A 21,216-nucleotide genomic window follows, 5' to 3' on the forward strand; every position below is an offset into this window, starting at 1 on the left:
CACTATTTTTATCTAATCTTTAAAAAATGGGGTGATAGGTTCCCTTTAATAGGACTCCGTCCGCATCCTGGGGGACACATATCGACCCTCACTTATGATCCCCCTCACTGCCTCACAAGGGATAATGCACACAGCGACATCACAGTACAGGGATAGCGCACACAGTAAAGTCACAGTACAGGGATAATGCGCACAGTGACGTCACAGTACAGGGATAATACACACAGCGATGTCACAGTACAGGGATAATGTACACAGTGATGTCACAGTACAGGGATAATACACACAGTGATGTCACAGTACATGGATAATGCACACAGCGACATCACAGTATAGGGATAATACACACAGCGACATCACAGTACAGGGATAATGCACACAGTTAAGTCACAGTACAGGGATAATGCACACAGTGATGTCACAGTACAGGGATAACGCACACAGTGATGTCACAGTACAGGGATAATACACATAGCATAGTCACAGTACAGGGATAATGCACACAGTAAAGTCACAGTACAGGGATAATGCACACAGTGATGTCACAGTACAGGGATAACGCACACAGTGATGTCACAGTACAGGGATAATGCACATAGCAAAGTCACAGTACTGGGATAATGCACACAGTGATGTCACAGTACAGGAATAATACACAGCAAAGTCACAGTACAGGGATAATGCACACAGTAAAGTCACAGTACAGGGATAATGCACACAGTGATGTCACAGTACAGAGATAATGCACATAGCAAAGTCACAGTACAGGGATAATGCACACAGTAAAGTCACAGTACAGGGATAATGCACACAGTAAAGTCACAGTACAGGGATAATGCACACAGTGATGTCACAGTACAGGGATAACGTACACAGTGATGTCACAGTACAGGGATAATGCACACAGTGATGTCACAGTACAGGGATAACGCACACAGTGATGTCACAGTGCAGGGATAATACACACAGTGATGTCACAGTACAGGGATAATACACACAGTGATGTCACAGTACAGAGATAACGCACACAGTGATGTCACAGTACAGGGATAATGCACACAGTGATGTCACAGTACAGGGATAACGCACACAGTGATGTCACAGTGCAGGGATAATATACACAGTGATGTCACAGTACAGGGATAATACACACAGTGATGTCACAGTACAGGGATAATGCACACAGTGATGTCACAGTACAAGGATAATAAACACAGTGATGTCACAGTACAGGGATAATGCACACAGTGATGTCACAGTACAGGGATAATGCACACAGTGATGTCACAGTACAGGGATAATACACATAGTGATGTCACAATAGAGCAGGAATAATGTGACATCACAATGCAGGTATAATTTACACAGTTCATGGATAAAGCACATGAAAAGTGTTACCCTGTACCTTGCGGTATCACAGGAAAGGAAAATGAGATATACAGCAATGTCGCTTGCAGATATAACGAACAGCTAATATCACAGCAGAACCTGGTTCAGCAGAGAAGCGACAATGCACACAGCAGTTCGGCGGCATCTGTTCTTTGGAGCATTGACATCTGGGTGGAGATGGGTCCTCTTATGTAATGGGCCTGTGGCAGTGGCTTTGTTTCTCATTCCAGTAGTGACTCCTATTACAAGACTGATGGGGCGAGTTCAAAAATAAGATTATCTATACACTGCTCAAAAAAGTAAAGGGAACACTAAAATCCCACATCCTAGATATCATTGAATGAAATATTCCAGTTGTAAATCTTTATTCATTACATAGTGGAATGTGTTGAAAACAAAAAAACCTAAAAATGATCAACATAAATCACAACTAATATCCCACGGAGGTCTGGAGTTGGAATGATGCTCAAAATCAACTTCAGTGGAAGTGCCTCATGACAAGGAAAAGATGCTCAGTATTGTGTGTGGCCTCCACGTGCCTGTATGACCTCCCTACAACGCCTGGGCATGCTCCGGATGGTCTCCTGAGGGATCTCCTCCCAGACCTGGACTAAAGCATCTGCCAACTCCTGGGCAGTCTGTGGTGCAACGTGATGTTGGTGGATGGTGCGAGACATGTTGTTCCAGATGTGTTCAATCGGATTCAGGTCTGGGGAACGGGCAGGCCAGTCCATAGCTTCAATGCCTTCATCTTGCAAAACAGAACCTCGGTGACATTCTAGATGTCATAAAAAAGGGGGTGAGAACCACCTCCCCATACACAGCAGTGATAGAATACCCGCTCCCAGAATCATGCAAAGAAGGAGAAAAGCTGGAGCAACTAGGTAAAAAATATATATACTTTATTAACAATAATGTCAAGTGAGTACAAAAATCATAACACCACAATAGAAGAATACAAAACATCGCCAGAAGGGCAGAGCTTACCGGGGGCAGAGCTGGGGGACCCAGGGTGAAAATGCAGGAGACCCTCTGGCGATGTTTTGTCCAGCGGTATTATTGATTTCCACATGACTACTGATGGCAATCTTACCATAGTACCTTATGCACTGTCACTTTACTCAATGGATTGATATATTTACTTATATGGGCATGTGCAATGGTGGACTCTTTTGGGCATATCTGTGTCTATCCTGGTCTTTCTTCTATTGTGGTGTTATGATTTTTGTACTCACTTGAGATTATTGTTAATAAAGTATACAGGTCCTTCTCAAAAAATTAGCATATAGTGTTAAATTTCATTATTTACCATAATGTAATGATTACAATTAAACTTTCATATATTATAGATTCATTATCCACCAACTGAAATTTGTCAGGTCTTTTATTGTTTTAATACTGATGATTTTGGCCTACAACTCCTGATAACCCAAAAAACCTGTCTCAATAAATTAGCATATTTCACCCGTCCAATCAAATAAAAGTGTTTTTTAATAACAAACAAAAAAACCATCAAATAATAATGTTCAGTTATGCACTCAATACTTGGTCGGGAATCCTTTGGCAGAAATGACTGCTTCAATGCGGCGTGGCATGGAGGCAATCAGCCTGTGACACTGCTGAGATGTTATGGAGGCCCAGGATGCTTCAATAGCGGCCTTAAGCTCATCCAGAGTGTTGGGTCTTGCGTCTCTCAACTTTCTCTTCACAATATCCCACAGATTCTCTATGGGGTTCAGGTCAGGAGAGTTGGCAGGCCAATTGAGCACAGTAATACCATGGTCAGTAAACCATTTACCAGTGGTTTTGGCACTGTGAGCAGGTGCCAGGTCGTGCTGAAAAATGAAATCTTCATCTCCATAAAGCATTTCAGCCGATGGAAGCATGAAGTGCTCCAAAATCTCCTGATAGCTAGCTGCATTGACCCTGCCCTTGATGAAACACAGTGGACCAACACCAGCAGCTGACATGGCGCCCCACACCATCACTGACTGTGGGTACTTGACACTGGACTTCAGGCATTTTGGCATTTCCTTCTCCCCAGTCTTCCTCCAGACTCTGGCACCTTGATTTCCGAATGACATGCAAAATTTGCTTTCATCAGAAAAAAGTCCACTTAGCAACAGTCCAGTGCTGCTTCTCTGTAGCCCAGGTCAGGCGCTTCTGCCGCTGTTTATGGTTCAAAAGTGGCTTTACCTGGGGAATGCGGCACCTGTAGCCCATTTCCTGCACACGCCTGTGCACGGTGGCTCTGGATGTTTCCACACCAGACTCAGTCCACTGCTTCCTCAGGTTCCCCAAGGTCAGGAATCGGTCCTTCTCCACAATCTTCCTCAGGGTCCGGTCACCTCTTCTCGTTGTACAGCGTTTTCTGCCACATTTTTGCCTTCCAACAGACTTACCATTGAGGTGCCTTGATACAGCACTCTGGGAACAGCCTATTTGTTGAGAAATTTCTTTCTGGGTCTTACCCTCTTGCTTGAGGGTGTCAATGATGGCCTTCTTGACATCTGTCAGGTCGCTAGTCTTACCCATGATGGGGGTTTTGAGTAATGAACCAGGCAGGGAGTTTTTAAAAGCCTCAGGTATCTTTTGCATGTGTTTAGAGTTAATTAGTTGATTCAGAAGATTAGGGTAATAGGTCGTTTAGAGAACCTTTTCTTGATATGCTAATTTATTGAGACAGGTTTTTTGGGTTATCAGGAGTTGTATGCCAAAATCATCAGTATTAAAACAATAAAAGTTTCAGTTGGTGGATAATGAATCTATAATATATGAAAGTTTAATTGTAATCATTACATTATGGTAAATAATGAAATTTAACACTATATGCTAATTTTTTGAGAAGGACCTGTATATATTTTTTACCTAGTTGCTCCAGCTTTTCTCCTTCTTTGAATGCCTTCATCTTGCAGGAACTGCTGACACACTCCAGCCACATGAGGTCTGGCATTGTCCTGCATTAGGAGGAACCCAGGGCCAACCGCATCAGCATATGGTCTCACAAGGGGTCTGAGGATCTCATGTCGGTACCTAATGGCAGTCAGGCTACCTCTGGCGAGCACATGGAGGGCTGTGCGGCCCTCCAAAGATATGCCACCCCACACCATTACTGACCCACTGTCAAACCAGTCATGCTGAAGGATGTTGCAGGCAGCAGATCGCTCTCCATGGCGTCTCCAGACCCTGTCACGTCTGTCACATGTGCTCAGTGTGAACCTGCTTTCATCTGTGAAGAGCACAGGGCGCCAGTCGCGAATTAGCCAATCCTGGTGTTCTGTGGCAAATGCCAAGGGTCCTGCACTGTGTTGGGCTGTGAGTACAACCCCCATCTGTGGATGTTGGGTACTCAGACCATCCTTATGGAGTCGGTTTCTAACCATTTGTGCAGACATGCACATTTGTGGCCTGCTGGAGGTCATTTTGCAGGGCTCTGGCAGTGCTCCTCCTGTTTCTACTTGCACAAAGGCTGAGGTAGTGGTCCTGCTACTGGGTTGTTACCCTCCTACGGCCCCCTCCACGTCTCCTGGTGTACTGGCCTGTCTCCTGGTAGCACCTCTACTCTCTGGACACTACGCTGACAGACACATCAAACCTTCTTGCCACAGCTTGCATTGATGTGCCATCCTGGATGAGCTGCACTAACCTGAGCCACTTGTGTGGGCTGTAGAGTCCGTCTCATGCTACCACAAGTGTGAAAGCAAAACCAACATTCAAAAGTGACCAAAACATCAGCCAGAAAGCATTGGTACTGAGATGTGGTCTGTGGTCTCCACCTGCAGAACCACTCCTTTATTGAGGGTGTCTTGATAATTGCCAATAATTTCCATCTGTTGTCTATTCCATTTGCACAACAGCATGTGAAATTGATTGTCAATCAGTGTTGCTTCCTAAGTGAACAGTTTGATTTCACAGAGGTTTGATTAACTTGGAGTTATATTCTGCTGTTTAAGTGTTCCCCTTATTTTTTTGAGCCGTATATATATAAAACAGTGTGGTGCAGCAACGTCCTCCCCAGATTTACAGCAGGAGCTGGAGCGGATTCATTTTCAGCCGCACTACACCACTAAATGTTGTATATACTTAAATTTAATCCTTTATTATTTTAGAGTGATAGCGGTGCTACTTAGGAAGGAGTCTTCCAATAAACTGGGAGCACTGGGCCATGTAATACCCTTCTTCTGCCATTCTTAATGACTGCTTCATAATTTAATATCAGCCTAATGGTTTTTTAAATTTCGGCAAAGAAGCCATTATCTGAATGCACAATGGTGCGTCGTCCATGGGGCTAATGAATAGTGGATAATTGCATGCACCAAATCCTCTGACTGTGACTGATACTTGGAAATACCTTCATCATTATTCCGAACACCGTTCTGGTTGACAGGAGGAAGAGGTAGTCACCGGAAGCTTTGTAATGAGGACATTGTGGATGTGCCGCTTCGGAAATAATCAGCAGTTGACACAGACATCGGAAAACAGTCAGGAGACCAAAGCTAACACAGACAATCATTGAAAATGATAGGAAGGAAATATGGAGCTGTCCTAGGGGTCTGCAGCCTAAGAAAGAGACCTCCGAGAGTACAGCAGCTGCCATGATGAAAAGGGCACCACAGACTGCCTGGACATCTGAGGCTTTTAGCACAACAGCATCATGGCCATGGTGCTGTTATGGTAGGACTCCGTGTACTGCATTATGTGGGCATTGTATAGTGGTATTTCCATTGTGAGGCAATGCTAGTTGTACTGTTCATGTTATTATTTTTATGGTAGTGGTGGTGTAAGGGTATGAGAGGAGAATCCTTCACAACCTACAGCTGAGGAAAACATACCTATACAACATTGTAGAGGTCTCACATCTAAACTCTAGTCTGAATTAGCACCTCCAGGAATTGTAACAACAGCTTCATGGATTTACCCATACCTCCCAACTTTTACATGAGATAAAGATTGTTTACGTCATTATTGTAATTATTTTTCATTGATTTTAAAATAAGAAAAAAATCTGTGTTCTATTTTACATGAAGTATATGGAGCGCCCCCCCACACCGCCGCAGGGCCGAGGGGTACCCGGAGCCGGGCCTCTGAGTCTCAGTTCTGGGGTTGTCACGGTGGCTAGACCCGGTCCGTGGCCCTGTCTGTCAGTGGGGGACGTCCGGTGCAATAAGTGGTGTTGTAACAGTGCAGTTGTGGGGTGCAGGTCGCAGTAAATAATGAGGACACCAGGTTGCAGTCTCTTTACCTCTTTACTGAAGATCTCTGGGTCCTCAATCCAGAATACGGCTCACCAGGCTGCGCAAGTCCGGCCGGTCCAATGACACTTCCAGAGTTCTCTTCACAGGAGGAAATCTGTGCCTTCCCCCTAGCGCTATGTGTTGTAGTCCTTCCCTGCTGTGCTTACGGAAAGTACCCCACAACTGTTGTGTCTGTTTCTGATGTTCCCTCACAACTCGACTAGATGATGTTCTGCTAATCCTCCGTCCCTCCCTGAGGTTCGGGTAGGAACGGCACCCGTTTGACGGGTAGGCCTGGAGTTCTTCCGGGACCCTAGAGACGCCCCTCTCCCACAATTGCCTCCCAAGACTTCATAGGTGATTTGAGTTAGACAGCCCGCCTGAGACTGACTGCCCTGCCGCTGTTTGGAGTATTGCTTGAAGCTGAATGTTATTCTACTCCCTCGGCGTTCCAGCCACCGGTAGTGCGCCTCAGTAGGATGTTGCTTCGGTCTTACAGCACGACTCCTACTGGTATTTCTCCTTTGCGTGATCCCGTTTCTCACTCAGCACAATCTATCTCTCTTCTAATCCTTTCTTGGGCACCGCCGCTACCCGGAGCAGGCACGGTCCCGTTACGTTCTTTCCAATGCCAAGCCTCTGTCAGGATCCCACCCCTGACAGAGACCCTACTGTATCTTCCCCTACAACACCCTCTGCCACAAGGTGTTGCCTGGTTCCAACCCAGTCAGCTTTCTGATCTAACTTCCTGCCTGACCCCCAGTTTACCCACTATGGTGGGGAGTGGCCTAATGAATAGCACCCTTAGCTCCCCCCGGAGGCCCGGCTGTGAAATGTATTGGTGTCTGTGATACCTGATCAGATGAACTCCTTCAGTGCCATCGGACGCACCATAGCTCCCCATAGTGGCGGAGCCACAGTACTGCAACGACCAGGACTCTGGGGCGCTGCACTCCCCCCTGGTTAAACACAGTACTCCGGGACTGAGAAGAAAACAACAATACAAGTTTAGCAAAAAGACATACAATTTTTGTTGAGTGCAAATAACAATACGTATACTTGAACAAGCTTCCCTTTATGGGAGGTGAGAATACTTGAACGTTACAAAACATGGTTAAACATTAAACATTATAAATTACAGGCTATAAATAACTCCTGTTACCCAACCGGGTATTCTACTAAGTGCAAAAATTGCTGAACAATACTTTAACATTGCCTTTAAGGACATACACTCTGTATCCACCAAAGACCTTCCTATAATCACATTATAAGGTAAATTAACTTTTTTTTTTTTTCATTCTCCTTCTTTGAATCTGCAGGACCGCCTGTCCTATCGGCACCAGACCTACTGCCTCTCCTTTCTGTTACAGGACCGCCCCGTTCAGCCAGGGCCTACTGCCTTTTCAACTTCTATACACAGTATAGATCATAACATTACTTTCAGTTTTAGAAGCACTGAGCCGTCTACGTATGGCTCCTAGGAGGACTCACTACCCAACCCCTACGGGTTCACTTTCTGTCTTCTGTAACACATTATTAACTCTTTCTTTACAATAACTAACTTACTATGGAGGACTCAGGGTTTACCTTCTATCCCTAGTTTCTTATCAACATTCTCAACTATCCCCTTATAACATCAATCTTCATTACTATTTTCTTTCTGGAAACATCATCTGCATTTCTCTACATTTAACCAATCAAATACATATAAGTTTTACATGTAAGAATTATCATCACTTTCGCTCATCAAGACATTATTGCTATCCATCAATCTTAAAGCAATACGATTCTTCAAATATACACATGGATGTCCCCTTTAAGAAGGGACCAAATCTTCAGGAGGTAGCATTTGTTCTCTAGCTACCAGTCCATACTCAGCAAAGGCTCCGGTGCGGTATCTTTGCAAAGAGTCTCTTTCTAAGTAAAACCAGTAGGAAACACCCTTAAGAAGGTGTGAACTATGTACAAGAAGTTTGTATCATGCACTGTTCATGATTGCGGCAGTTTTTTAAGACTTGTGCAAAAACTTAGAAAAAATAAACAAAACAAAACACTAGGGATCCCGGGTCAACAAAAGGATCCCTTTAAAAGTTTACCCTGGACGGGTTTAGCAGAACACAGGAAAACAGTAACTATTTACAGATTCATGGTATCGAGGTTTATTCTTCTAAGTCTGGGGGCGGTCTTTGTCCCCCAGCCAACGTGGCACCCGTACTGGTAGTTGGTCTCTCAGATGCCATCAGATCAGCCGGTGCCTGGATTTGAAGGCTAATCCTGCTTGCGAGTTCGGTAGCCGCTACAAGACGTACCGTGGTGATGGGAACGAGGTCCGGCAAATCGGGATCAGTCATGATCGGGACAACAGGGGGCGCTCTCTCAGGCTCACACCGTCGAACGTTCCGGGCACACCATCCTTGTGCACTCCGATGGCGGGTGTAAGTCACCTGATCCCCTCTTTGTAACGGGTCACCATTTCGACTGCAGCAGGGGGTCTTCACATTATAGCTAGTGACAAAGACATCAGTTGGTAGCCCCGGTTCCTGTATGGAGCCCCATCCCCTCTTCGGGTGGTAGGCCAGTACAGTTCCCCGCTTTACCACGTCTTTCCTGCCGGGAGCAGACTTCTTACGTTGCGTGTCAGGTGGTTCGGTCTCGTCCCGATCTTTCCAGTGTTGGATCAGACATTGCTTATACTGCTCCCAGGTAAGTACCGCAAGGGTGAGGCCATCCTCCCGGGTCCCATCCGGCCCTGTCCAGGGGGTGTCCCACCGAAGGATCACCCCGTCTAGGCCCACACCTATGGGTTCTCCCATCTTGGTTGGTAGCGGAGGCACTAGCTTCCCCATCGCGTTGGAGGTGAGGATAACCCGCTCCACCAAGAAGGAACGATCATTGCCGGGGTGGGGAGCGGTCACGGGAGTGGGATCGATCAGGGGAGCCGGATCGGTCGGGAGAGCAGAATCGGCCAGGGGAGTAGGGATGTCGTCCATACCTGCGCCTGATGTGATTCCACCGATGTCGCTCCGGTCCGTTGACAAGGACACTGGAATCGGCTGCAGCCCGGACCGCGGCTCCTCCGGAGTCATCTCTTGACGTAACTCCGCCCTCCATGATTCCGTGACTAGGATAGGCAGGCTCGGCTCCTCCACTGGTGTCTCCAAGGAGTCCAGGTCCCTCACCGGCGGTGGACGCGAGTCCTCTTCTGATGGGTGAGGACAAACCGGGATCACCTCGCCGTTGTTCGGGCACCTGCTGTTCATCGTCGCTGTCCGGCATTCGGCGGCAATGCATGCATCTGACTCTGCCATTTCTCCAAGGTCGAGCTCCTCCTTCACCTCGTTCCCGCCATCGCAAGTCAGGGGGTGGTTCTCTGCTTTGAGGCAGGTCATCGCTTTGCAACAAGAGGCGCAGGGGGCGATCACCGCTTCTGGCGCCACTTTGGTAGTCCCCTCCCATGGCACGCCCTCCTGCTTCTCTGGCGTAGCAATGGCGGCGGTTTTTGGCGGGAACTTTTGGCGGTAAATGGCGCAGCACAGTCTTTGCAATAAAGTACAGTCCAAGCACAACAAATTACAGTTCCAAGGCACACATGACCTGATTCTTCAGGCTTAAGTAGATCCTGTTCGTGACGCCAAGTTGGAGCGCCCCCCCCCACACCGCCGCAGGGCCGAGGGGTACCCGGAGCCGGGCCTCTGAGTCTCAGTTCTGGGGTTGTCACGGTGGCTAGACCCGGTCCGTGGCCCTGTCTGTCAGTGGGGGACGTCCGGTGCAATAAGTGGTGTTGTAACGGTGCAGTTGTGGGGTGCAGGTCGCAGTAAATAATGAGGACACCAGGTTGCAGTCTCTTTACCTCTTTACTGAAGATCTCTGGGTCCTCAATCCAGAATACGGCTCACCAGGCTGCGCAAGTCCGGCCGGTCCAATGACACTTCCAGAGTTCTCTTCACAGGAGGAAATCTGTGCCTTCCCCCTAGCGCTATGTGTTGTAGTCCTTCCCTGCTGTGCTTACGGAAAAAGTACCCCACAACTGTTGTGTCTGTTTCTGATGTTCCCTCACAACTCGACTAGATGATGTTCTGCTAATCCTCCGCCCCTCCCTGAGGTTCGGGTAGGAACGGCGCCCGTTTGACGGGTAGGCCTGGAGTTCTTCCGGGACCCTAGAGACGCCCCTCTCCCACAATTGCCTCCCAAGACTTCATAGGTGATTTGAGTTAGACAGCCCGCCTGAGACTGACTGCCCTGCCGCTGTTTGGAGTATTGCTTGAAGCTGAATGTTATTCTACTCCCTCGGCGTTCCGGCCACCGGTAGTGTGCCTCAGTAGGATGTTGCTTCGGTCTTACAGCACGACTCCTACTGGTATTTCTCCTTTGCGTGATCCCGTTTCTCACTCAGCACAATCTATCTCTCTTCTAATCCTTTCTTGGGCACCGCCGCTACCCGGAGCAGGCACGGTCCCGTTACGTTCGTTCTCGTTGCCAAGCCTCTGTCAGGATCCCACCCCTGACAGAGACCCTACTGTATCTTCCCCTACATTACCCTCTGCCACAAGGTGTTGCCTGGTTCCAACCCAGTCAGCTTTCTGATCTAACTTCCTGCCTGACCCCCAGTTTACCCACTATGGTGGGGAGTGGCCTAATGAATAGCACCCTTAGCTCCCCCCGGAGGCCCGGCTGTGAAATGTATTGGTGTCTGTGATACCTGATCAGATGAACTCCTTCAGTGCCATCGGACGCACCATAGCTCCCCATAGTGGCGGAGCCACAGTACTGCAACGACCAGGACTCTGGGGCGCTGCATATACAGTTACATAGAAATACACTGGAGCAGAGAGATGTAGGTCTATCCGCCAGTACAATGTGCCTGTATAGAAGGAGAATACAATGCTCATTCAAGCAGAGAGAATTCTCCGATACTTGGCATTGCAGCCTATGCCTCATAGCTATTGCTGCTACCTCCAATGCTTCAGGATGGACGTTTGACTTCCTTGGAAACCACGCATCAAGAAAAGATAAGAATGAATTAAATGACTGTAAGATATAGAGTGCACAGAGATACCCCCCACCCCAGAGGAACTACTGACCAATGAGCTCAGTAACATGCACTAAAGCCTGCAAGGACGGAGCCCTAATCTTTCAGGACAGCTACCCCAAGTCAGGATTGACGTACTGGATCCAGTTTAGGTGAGAGCAATGGCTTTACCTGTCTTCCAATATGGAGGTGCGTCACTTTACAATATTTCACAACCTGTCCTTCAGAATAACACATTGGCAGCCTTCTTCCACTCTGTGGTCTGATGTGCCACCACTGTCTCACACTGTCACAGACTGTCACAGACTGTCACAGACTGTCACACACACTGTCACAGACTGTCACACACTGTCACAGACTGTCTCACACTGTCACAGACTGTCACGCACTGTCACACACACTGTCCCATACTGTCACAGACTGTCTCACACTGTCACAGACTTTCACACAGTCAAACTCACAGTCTGTCTCACACTGTCACAGACTGCCTCACACTGTCACAGACTTCCTCACACTGTCACAGTGCTCTTCCCAGGATCCAGTAAGGCCCATTCTCACACTAGTTACTTCCAAGCAGTCTCTCACACTCTGGCCTCCTCTCTCCACTGGTGTGACAGACCCACGGGCACGAGCCCACTCATCCTTTGGCCTCAGGGCACTGCTCTCCTGGGCTTCGACTACATTCACACATCAATGTCTGTCACAGTGTTTTCCTAGTGTCATCATTGTTGCCAGGGTTTTGCATCCTTTTCTTTCTCATCCATTTGTTAATCTGCAGCAGGTAGACAGAACTTTTATATATCCGTTGACTCTTAACAATGGATCAGTGACAATGGCTAAAACATGGATGGTAAACTGAAATACAACAGATATTTTCCATGCTTCATCCATTTTATACAATTTCATCGCAGAGACTTTAATGGCCGAGTTTGATCCAGAGGGTGGTTATAAATGGTAGATTCTGTAACTGGGTTGCTGTGACCAGTGGGGACCGCAGGGGTCCGTGTTGGGACCTATTCTCTTCAACATATTTATTAACGATCTGGTAAAAGATTTAAAATATCGATATTTGCAGATGATTCAAAACTATGTAAAGCAGTCAATACAAGAGAAGATAGTATTCTGCTACAGATGGATCTGGATAAGTTGGAAACTTGGGCCGAGAGGTGACAGATGCAGTTTAACAATGATAAATGTAAGGTTATACACATGGGAAGAAGGAATCAATATCACCATGACACACTGAATGGGAAACCACTGGGTAAATCTGACATGGAGGAGGACTTGGGGATCCTAGTTAATGATAAACTTACCTGGAGCAGCCAGTGCCAGGCAGCGGCTGCCAAGGCAAACAGGATCATGGGGTACATTAAAAGAGGTCTGGATACACATGATGAGAGCATTATACTGCCTCTGTACAAATCCCTGGTTAGACCACACATGGAGTACTGTGTACAGTGTTGGGCACCGGTGCTCAGGAAGGATATAATGGATCTAGAGCGAGTACAAAGGAGGGCAACAAAATTAATAAAGGGGATGGGGGAACTACAATACCCAGAGAGATTAGCAAAATTAGGATTATTCTATCTAGAAACAAAAATGCCTGAGGGAGATCTAATAACCATGTATAAGTATATAAGGGGACAATACAAATATCTCTCCAAGGATCTGTTTATACCAAGGAATGTGACGGTCACAGGGGGCATTCTCTGCGTCTGGAGGAGAGAAGGTTTTTCCACCAACATAGAAGAGGATTCTTTACTGTTAGGGCAGAGAGAATCTGGCATTCTTTGCCTGAGGAGATGGTGATAGCGAACTCAGTAGAGGGGTACAAGAGAGGCCTGGATGTCTTCCTGGAGTGTAACAATATTGTATCTTACAGTTATTAGGTTCTTTAGAAGGACATAGATCCGGGGATTTATTCTGACGGAATATAGGCTGAACTGGATGGACAAATGGATTTTTTCGGCCTTGCTAACTATGTTACTATGATCCACAAAACTGATGAGAATATGACAGCTCTGACTGCCCCGGACTGTCCGAGAAAAACCTGTACAGCAGATGTATGAATGTAGCCTTAGACCAATCAATTGGCTATCCTGAGTGAGTTCACCATCGCCCGTCATCTAGATGACTACTGCTCTGGAGCTAAGCCACTTCTCCAAGTTGGAGCTTTGTCCACCGGTAACATTCACTTATCCCTTCTCTGGAAAATGGCAAGGACTCTGCTCTACTGGCTGCACCACTTGGGAATACAGCTAACCCTACGTCTTCAGGGAACGTTGCTGCTCTCCTCTTCTCTTGCACTCATCTTTTCGCAAGAGACTCCAGGCCATTTCATGTCACACTTTGCTCTTCCATCAGTCCCACAGTTAACGCCCTGGTTACCGCACGTGAAGTGACGAGCCGGCCCCAGATGGAAAGCATAATGCGTTTTATCAGCGATCAGCAGCCTCAGCTTTTACCTGTCACCATGGCAGATCATGGTGGAGACGTAGGTTGCATTTAATGACATTTAATTTAACTTAATTTGTAGTGATGAGCGAAGGTGATCGGATAAGTTGTGATCAGAGCACATTCGGGTTCTAACCAAGTGTCTTCGGTGTGCTTGAAAAATATGTTTGAGTCCTCGCGGCTGCATGTTTCATGGCTGTTCAACAGCCGCAACACATACAGGTATTGCATACATTGTGGCTGTTGAGACATGAAGACATGAAGACGCGGGGAGTCGAACATGTTTTCGAGCACCCCGCAGACACTCTGATAGCACACGAGCACGCCGCAAACATTCTGATAGCATATGAGCACGCCACAGACACTCTGATAGCACACAAGCACGTCGCAGACACACAGGTAGCACACGAGCACGTCGCAGACACACAGATAGAACATGAGCACGTCGCAGACACACAGATAACAGACGAGCACGCCGCAGACATTCTGATAGCACACGAGCATGCCGCAGACATTCTGATAGCATACGAGCACGCCACAGACACTCTGATAGCACACGAGCACATCGCAGACACACAGGTAGCACACGAGCACGTCGCAGACACACAGATAGAACATGAGCACGTCGCAGACACACAGATAGCACACGAGCACGCCGCAGACATTCTGATAGCACACGAGCACCCCACAGACACTCTGATAGCATACAAGTACGCCACAGACACTCTGATAGCACATGGGCACACCGCAGACACTCTGATAGCACACAAACATGCCGCACTCTGATAGCACACGAGCACACCACAGACACTCTGATAGCACATGAGCACGCCACATACACTCTGATAGCACACGAGCACGCCACAGACACTCTGATAGCACACGAGCACGCCACAGACACTCTGATAGCACACGAGCACGCCACAGACACTCTGATAGCACACGAGCATGCCAAAGACACTCTGATAGCACACCAGCACACCGCAGATACTCTGACAGCACACAAGCACGCCGCACTCTGATAGCACACGAGCACACCACAGACACTCTGATAGCATATGAGCACGCCACATACACTCTGATAGCACACGAGCACGCCACAGACACTCTGATAGCACACGAGCACGCCACATACACTCTGATAGCACACAAGCACGCTGCAAACACACAGATAGAACATGAGCACGTCGCAGACACACAGATAGAACATGAGCATGTCGCAGACACACAGATAACAGACGAGCACGCCGCAGACATTCTGATAGCACACGAGCATGCCGCAGACATTCTGATAGCATACGAGCACGCCACAGACACTCTGATAGCACACGAGCATGTCGCAGACACACAGGTAGCACACGAGCACGTCGCAGACACACAGATAGAACATGAGCACGTTGCAGACACACAGCACACGAGCACACCGCAGACATTCTGATAGCACACGAGCACCCCACAGACACTCTGATAGCATACAAACACACCACAGACACTCTGATAGCACACGAGCACACCACAGACACTCTGATAGCACACAAACATGCCCCACTCTGATAGCACACGAGCACACCACAGACACTCTGATAGCACATGAGCACGCCACATACACTCTGATAGCACACGAGCACGCCACAGACACTCTGATAGCACACAAGCACGCCACAGACACTCTGATAGCACACGAGCACGCCGCAGACATTCTGATAGCACATGAGCACCCCACAGACACTCTGATAGCATACGAGCATGCCACAGACACTCTGATAGCACACGAGCACGCCACAGACACTCTGATAGCACATGAGCATGCCAAAGACACTCTGATAGCACACCAGTACACCGCAGATACTCTGACAGCACACAAGCACGCCGCACTCTGATAGCACACGAGCACACCACAGACACTCTGATAGCATATGAGCACGCCACATACACTCTGATAGCACACGAGCACGCCACAGACACTCTGATAGCACACGAGCACGCCACATACACTCTGATAGCACACAAGCACGCTGCAAACACACAGATAGAACATGAGCACATCGCAGACACACAGGTAGCACACGAGCACGTTGCAGACACACAGATAGAACATGAGCACGTCGCAGACACACAGATAGCACACGAGCACACCGCAGACATTCTGATAGCACACAAGCACGCCGAAGATATTCTGATAGCACACGAGCACATCACAGACACTCTGATAGCATACGAGCACGCCACAGACACTCTGATAGCACAAGAGCACGCCGCAGACACTCTGATAGCACACGAGCATGGCACATACACTCTGATAGCACACAAGCACGCCGTAAACACACAGATAGCACACGAGCACGCCGCAGACACTCTGATAGCACACGAGCATGCCACAGACACTCTGATAGCACACGAGCATGCCACAGACACTCTGATAGCACACCAGCACGCTGCAGACACTCTGATAGCACACCAGCACGCCGCAGACACTCTGATAGCACACAAGCATGCCACAGACACTGATAGCACACGAGCATGCCACAGACACTCTGACAGCACACGAGCACGCCGCAGATACTCTGATAGCACACGAGCACGTTGCAGACACTCTGATAGCACACGAGAACGCCGCAGACACTCTGATAGCACACGAGCATGTCGCAGACACTCTGATAGCACACGAGCACGTCGCAGACACTCTGATAGCACTTGAGCACGCCGCAGACACTCTGATAGCACACGAGTATGCCACAGACACTCTGATAGCACACCAGCACGCTGCAGACACTCTGATAGCACACGAGCATGTCGCAGACACTCTGATAGCACACGAGCACGTCGCAGACACTCTGATAGCACTTGAGCACGCCGCAGACACTCTGATAGCACACGAGTATGCCACAGACACTCTGATAGCACACCAGCACGCTGCAGACACTCTGATAGCACACGAGCATGTCGCAGACACTCTGATAGCACACGAGCATGCTGGGATAACACCTTATCCAAGAACGTTCGCTCATCACTGTTAATTTCCAGTACAAAAATAACAGAGGAGCGGATACTTGGGGAAAACTTATTACCTGCTTTTCGCTTCTCTTTCTTCAATGCTGATATATGATCACGGCTTAAAAACTGAGGCTGCACAACTGAGATCTGCTGACAGTACGCCCACCCATGATTTCTGTGGGCTGCAGTGTTGCCATGGAGACTATTATTGGATATAATTCACCATCTACATAAATATTTACATCCGGAGAGATTTAATTGCAGCAATATGTGCATATGTGCGGACATTGATGTGGATGGCAATGATCATATATACACATTATTTCTGGAATCCATCGTATGGACCGTTCCCGCACCCCAGACTTTACACCTGCCGCTTAGGGAACTTTACTTTAAAGCAAACTCTACAGACTCTTTGCACCTTGTCGCTGCCTGGTTGTGTTTTTGCAGCGTCTGCTGAAAGTGCAATCCTTTTACCCCAGGAAGCAGCAATCATACTCCATTCCCCGGTCACAATATATATCGCAGGTAGCGGGTTACCTGTCAGAACGCAGCGGTATCAATGCTGGAAGAAGACGCTGCCGGCCAAGATCTCCAGCAGATCTCTTCATCATAATGTCTACTATGGTCAGAGGCCTGCAGAGAGAAGAGAGATGTTCAGCTGTAAACTACACAGCAGCCAATTACACTGATATGAGTGGCAGGAAGCAGGGAAGGAGCAGGATTAAGAACCACACAGCAGTGCTCTCACAAGGAATACTCTGAAAGGTTTGATTTTGTAGAGAAGAATAAAGATGCTGACCCATCACCAGCCACTGACAGCAACCACCTTAGACCAATGGCCGAGCATCTGCAGAGGGGGCAGCAGCGGGCACTGCAGGGACGGAGCCTTATTGTACAGGACGGGTCATCAGCTCTGAGCACTGCAGTACAGGCTCGTACTAAGCGTCAACTGCCAGGCGTCCCCAATAAAGTTTATACTCTGCCCTCATTATTCTTACTGACCCATCACTGCCACCTTCAGATAGCGGTATACCTGTGCATACAAAAAAGTCTCAGCTGTAATGTCCTCCACAAAGTACATAATGAATATGAGCCGCAGCTATGAATCCAGACAACCAAGAGAGCAAAGCAAACAGCAGGTGCAGATATAACCGAGAGTGCAGCTCTGGAGTTTAAGACACGATGTAACTCAGGATCAGTAATGTATGTACACAGTGACTGCACTAGCAGAACAGTGAGTGCAGCTCTGGGGTATAATACAGGATGTAACTCAGGATCAGTAATGTAATGTATGTACACAGTGACTGCACCAGCAGAATAGTGAGTGCAGCTCTGGGGTATAATACAGGATGCAACTCTAGATCAGTAATGTATGTACACAGTGACTGCACCAGCAGAATAGTGAGTGCAGCTCTGGGGTATAATACAGGATGTAACTCAGGATCAGTAATGTAATGTATGTACACAGTGACTGCACCAGCAGAATAGTGAGTGCAGCTCTGGGGTATAATACAGGAGGTAACTCAAGATCAGTAATGTAATGTATGTACATACACAGTGACTGCACCAGCAGAATAGTGAGCTCAGCTCTGGAGTATAATACAAGATGTAACTCAGGATCAGAAATGTAACGTATGTACACAGTGACTGTACCAGCAAAATAGTGAGTGCAGCTCTGGGGTATAATACAGGATGTAACTCAGGATCACTAATGTAATGTATGTACACAATGACTGCACCAGCAGAATAGTGAGTGCAGCTCTGGAGTATAATACAGGATGTAGCTCAGGATCAGTAATGTAATGTATGTACACAGTGACTGCACCAGCAGAATAGTGAGTGCAGCTCTGGGGTATAATACAGGATGCAACTCAGGATCAGTAATGTAATGTATGTACACAGTGACTGCACCAGCAGAATAGCGAGTGCAGCTCTGGAGTATAATACAGGATGTAGCTCAGGATCAGTAATGTAATGTATGTACACAGTGACTGCACAGCAGGAAGAGGTGGAGCCTGCTTGCCGTGTGCTTTGTGTGCTGCCTAGGGAGAGCTCCTGGGAAGGGAGGTAAAGTTTTTCATCCAGGACTTTTTGTCTGCCCCCTTCCCAGGAAAGAAGGCTCATTTTGGGACTGGCCTCCGGGGCAGGGCCCCCGGCTCCCGCCTCCCGGTCCAAGCCGGCGGGGGGTGGGAGGACTCCAACTCCGGCTAGGGCCACAAGATCTGGCCAAGGATCAGGCAAGGGATCCAGTATGAAGACCCGTAGGACCCCTGAGGCCGCGGCGGCTCCTTCCCCCGGAGGTAGGCCGAGTACGAGCAGGGGTGCTGCAGCGGTGCCCCTTGGTTGGGGTACTAAGGCGGCTAGAGAATCCGCCGTGGGCTATGGTTCACGCATCCATGCGCACCTCTGCGAGTATGAGGACGCCTCAAGGAAGCTAAAATCCCTCTGGGGGGAGTTGAGGGTAGCTAAGGACAGGTCTGACAGGGCCTCTGGCAATAAGAAGGCCGAGCTATCCGCCGCGGTCAAGAAGATAAAACAATCCATACAAGACCTGGAAAGCCGGAGGTGTGAGATCCTGGATGGCAGCGGGCCCTTCCGTGAAAAGCTGGAGAACGACGACCGGTTCAGAGCCATGACCGGTGGGGCTCCAGAGGGGTCACGGAGCTCCGGCCAGGTGGTGGAGGAGGATGATGAGGAATGCGAGGAGGAGGTCGCGCCCTACCCACCGCCTGGTGGCCTGGTAAGAGATCTCCAGGCGTCGCATAGCGGGATAGCCCCCGAGCAGGTGGCTCTCCCGTCAGATTCTGGCCCTTCAGGGGACAGCGGGAGCGAGGGGGAGGATGAGGATGGTGGTAGTAGCAGCGAGGGGGGTTGCCTCGTCATGCAGCAGATCCGGCAGATCGAGTCCCCGGTCCGTTTTAACCAGCTGAGGTTCGGGGATGAGATCCGTGAGGACGAGGCAACCAGGAGGGGGATGAAGAGGAAGGTTAAGAAAAGGAATAACAAGAAAACATCTACTGTGGAGAAATATGTGTATGTCCCCCTCTCTGGGGCCCCCCGATCCCGCTGTGCGGCACCCGCTACCCATCCTGGCTCGGGCTCTGTTGTGGGTCCGCAGCGAGGGAGCGGGGAGATTACAGGCCATGACACGCAGGGCGCTGCCTCTGTTTCTGGTAACGGAGGGGGTAGTGATGTGTCTGATATGGAGCATGATGTGGAAGGTGGCCCAGCGGTGGGCAAGAGAGTGGCAGCCGGGACCGCATCTCCGGCGGTGAGCGCTGGGGTGTCCGGGTCCCCCACTTACGGATCCGCTAAATCTGGATCGCTTCTGGGGACCCAGGCACCTAGTAAAGTAAAGGGGGCGGGGCCTGCGGCTTCGGCATTACAGGCTCATAAAAAGAAAATGGTGGGGGCTCCCCTGGCGGGGTCTGCGGTGAAGTCGGGGCCTCCTGCATTGGGGGCACCGCCGCTGGTGGATGCTGAGGGGGAGTGGCCTAGCCTGGGGCCAGCCGCTGGAGCTGCTGTGGCCAGGCTGTTTGTGGCCCAGGGTGTGGTGGTGGGGGGTGCTGTGCCTCAGGGGACTGGTACCGCTGGGGGGATTCCGGGGGGTGGATCCAGCTCTGGGTCGGCTCTGGGGGTCCCGCTGCGGCCAGTCTCAGGGGGCGTGGCCTCCTCGGCACCCGCTGCCCATGCAGGTGCAGCTTTGGATAGCTCTGCTGTGCGGCTGAAGGCTGGGGGCGTGGCTTCCCAAAGAAAGGAAAAAAAAATGGACTTAGCCAGCAATGGAGCAGGGACTGCAGCAGATAGCAGCAAGGGCACCTGCCTGGTGGGGTCCCCTGAGTCTGGGGGCTTACCTGCGGTGGGGGCTCCGGTGACAAGGCAGGATGGAGCTGGAGGCGGGTCTGCACCTGGCTTCCTACCTGCCAGTGAGGGAGGAGGCTCTGCGCCTGCTATGGTGGAAAGTCAGGCTGTGCTGCTTAAGTCCCATGGCAGCAGGACTCTTAAAGGGACAGCAGCGCTGTGTGTGCCAAACCCCCCAGCAGGGAGGATGCCACCAGTAGGTGGCGGTAGCCGTGAACCTGGAAATACCCAAAAGGTGAGGCAAAATAAAAC

This window comes from Ranitomeya variabilis, chromosome 4 (genome assembly GCF_051348905.1).
Source record: "Ranitomeya variabilis isolate aRanVar5 chromosome 4, aRanVar5.hap1, whole genome shotgun sequence".
Lineage (NCBI taxonomy): Eukaryota > Metazoa > Chordata > Amphibia > Anura > Dendrobatidae > Ranitomeya > Ranitomeya variabilis.